This window comes from Triticum dicoccoides, chromosome 7B (assembly GCF_002162155.2).
Source record: "Triticum dicoccoides isolate Atlit2015 ecotype Zavitan chromosome 7B, WEW_v2.0, whole genome shotgun sequence".
NCBI lineage: Eukaryota > Viridiplantae > Streptophyta > Magnoliopsida > Poales > Poaceae > Triticum > Triticum dicoccoides.
Window position 1 is genome coordinate 698,954,077 of NC_041393.1, and position 3,207 is coordinate 698,957,283.

The 3,207-nt window shown below is 50.2% G+C and overlaps 1 pseudogene; it reads right to left on the minus strand.

Annotated features, from left to right (window-relative positions):
• Positions 1–446: 446 nt before the first annotated feature.
• LOC119335761 lies at positions 447–1,521 on the minus strand (annotated as a pseudogene).
• Between the last annotated feature and the right edge of the window lie 1,686 nt (positions 1,522–3,207).

Here is a 3,207-nt window from a genome sequence, read left to right on the forward strand (position 1 = left end):
AAATAAAAGTTAATATAGAGCAGTGCTCTCTGCTTAAGCTCACATTCCGTTCCATATTTCTGATGGAAAAGTGTGATCTTGCTTTCGGTAAGAGTCGTTCATGAACTAGCCGCCTTGTCTGTAACTTCACACTACTTTATTAGTAACATTCTTAAGATTCAGTGTATGCCATGTTCTTGTGTGTCCCAGCACATTGCCACGCTAGAAATGGAGACACGCTAATGTCAGGCAGTTGGGGGATAAGCCGAGTGATCAATAAACATGTTATTATGTAATTTTGGTGTTCCGTTTTGCAGATACCGTAACATATACATGTTATTCTGTAATGGGGCCAGTTTACAGGAGGTCAGGTGAAGAACGGAAATTCTAACATTAATATAGCATATACATCCTATACTACCTCTGTACCGAAATACTTGTAGTTGGGGAACTTGCATTAGTTTCCTCAGCTACAAGTATTGTGGTACAGAGGAGTAGATCATATCAAACTCCATTTTGCTTATTCAGTGCACTGATGTGGTGTCTCGGAGCATGCTAAGACAAATTATGATGTTTCAACCACATTTATAGAAGCCCGCGTTGTCACCATCCATTGACCGGCAGTCCGTTCTCCCTCCAAGTCAAGAACCCTCCGGCTATGTCGGTCACGGCAGTGAAGCCCTGAAAGAAGATAGATTGCTTAACCATCATGTGTCACAGAGACGGCAGGTCAAACCATATTAGCTACTGATGGTGAGATGGATAGATACTGTGGCGCTAAGTATTTATGCTTACAGCGGAGCAGAGTTCGGCTGCTGCCATGAGAAGACCTCTTTCCACTTTGGCATCCCTGGAATCGACAAGTGGTAGACGTACGATGATGATCTCATCGTCCTTGCGGAAGATCGCTGACACTTGCTCGACAAAGTGCGAGTTCTTGGCCATTCCTGAGCCGGTGCTATACATGTTAGGGTATGTTCACGGCTCCTACCGGATGCCCACCACCGAACTCACCCTCCCTTCTACACAAGCAGCAAATCTGATCATGCAAGTGGTGGTTGTTGTGTGGTTTGTGCGTTGGTTAGTTATGTACCTGACGTCGAGGTAGCGGTGTCCTGCCAGCTGCAGCTCGTAGGCGACGCGCACGGGGACGGACGGCGGTACGGTCACCTCTGCCTGCTCCGCGTGCCACGCCGCCGCCGTATCTGGAGAAGAAGGAACATGCGTGTAAGAGCTTTGTCTGTGGACACTCGATGGATGGAGAGGATCGATCAGTCATACTTTGCACGTTCACCGTACCTGACTGAGCCGTGCATCCTCCTGACTACGCCCACCGGCCTCGCCGCCGCCACCACCCGACGAGTCGCCCTCGCAGGCTGCAGTCGAAACAGAGCACACTGTCGGCAAGACTGAAGGATAAGGATACCGTAATGGAAAAGCAGGCCAGAATTGTTATACTTACCTGTAGGAGATGAAGAAGGCGAGGGGCGGGCGGTGCGCTGGGAGGGAGACGCCGTGGACGAAGGAGCATTCCGACGCCATTGCTGGCAGTGTAGGTTTGTGTCAATCTCCGGTCCGGTCCTCCTCGCTCCTGTTCGCTCTTGGCGACTCCGGAGCTCGGCCGAACGATGAGTTCGAGCTAATATATATAGCTGCGGTGCAGATTAAGCGCTGATTTCTTGTTGAAACGTGGTAACCTTGCACAAACACAGGGCATGAGAAGACATATTTATGCTTGGTTCATGACTTGTCCTCGCCTCGTCGAGGACATGGGACTAGGATCCATCCGACGTTCAAGTGACTGTGACGGACTCCATCGACTCGGGACATATCCGTTTTAGTGCCTTCTAGGTTGGTTTTTTTAGAGAAAAGGCAATACGCCCGACTTTATAAATAAAGCCATACGGCAGGTCACAGTAACAACGCAGGAAAGTAGCAGCAGCCCGAGGCCCCAACAACGGCCAGAGAAAACACAACACAAGGAGAAGTCTGGTACATGGCACCCACGCCAGTACACGACACGCAGGCCGGAAGAAAGACCACCCTACTGGAGGACGCCAAGCAGTCAACCAAAAGCCCTTAGTCACCCTGCGCTTGTCTGCAAAGAAGAGACGTCGTCGTCCAAATTTTGGAGGTTAACGCAGTGAACGTTTCATGATTGTCGTCCTTAGTCAATGATTTCCACTGCTGCAGGAGGGCACATGATTGAAATAAGCAGTCAGCAGGTTTAGCAGGAAACACATGTTCAATAGTAAATTTATTCTTAGTCGTCCAAAGGGACCAGCACAACGCTCCCAAGCCCACCCAGAAGAGACGCCGAGAGATGCCTGAAAGGTCATGGGCCAAAGCCCGCAGCTCCGCAAAGGAGGCAGGGGCACAAGAGACGTTTAACCACTCCCGAACGCAACTCCAAATGAGCTTAGCCAGGTGACAATGAAAAAAGATATGTTCAGTGTCCTCAACATCACCACACAGAGCACAAAACTGGGAGCCCGGGCCATTTCTCTTACGAATTTGATCAGCCGAAGGTAGCCGACGCCGAAAGGCTTGCCATAAGAAGATTTTAATCTTAGGGGGAAGACGAGCCTTCCAGACCTGGGAGAAGCGATTAGTGGGCGTGCCCCCAACGAGCTTGGATAGAGAGATTTCACCGAGAACCGACCAGAGGAGGACAACGGCCAGATCACCGAGTCCCTAGCCGTCGAGAGCGAAGGGAAGAGGGCAGTAAGACGTTGCCACTCTTCGAACTCTACAGGCGACAAGGAACGCCGGAAGATCAGGTTCCACCCCTGGGAGGCTAACCTAGCAATAGAAATGGCAGGGTCCGAACAATAAGAAAACAGGGTGGGAAAGGTCACCGAGAGTGGTGAATCTCCACACCACGAATCTAACCAAAACCTTATCGAGGCACCGTCCCCAACGACAAACTTAATGAAGAGTTGAAAAGTCAGCCTAACTTTGACCAACGCCTTCCAGAACTGTGAGCCACCACGCGACATGGCAAACATTGGGCTGCAGGATGGGAAATATTTAGCTTTCAGGATGTCCAGCCACAGGGGCTGGTCCTCCGCACTCATAATCTTCCACCACCATTTAATCAGTAAGCATTGGTTCATGATGGACGTGTTAAGGATGCCCAACCCCCCAAGTTTTTTGGGTCTGCACATCAGCTTCCATTTCACAAAGCGATACTTACGGCGGTTGTCCATCGCATTCCAGTAAAAAGCA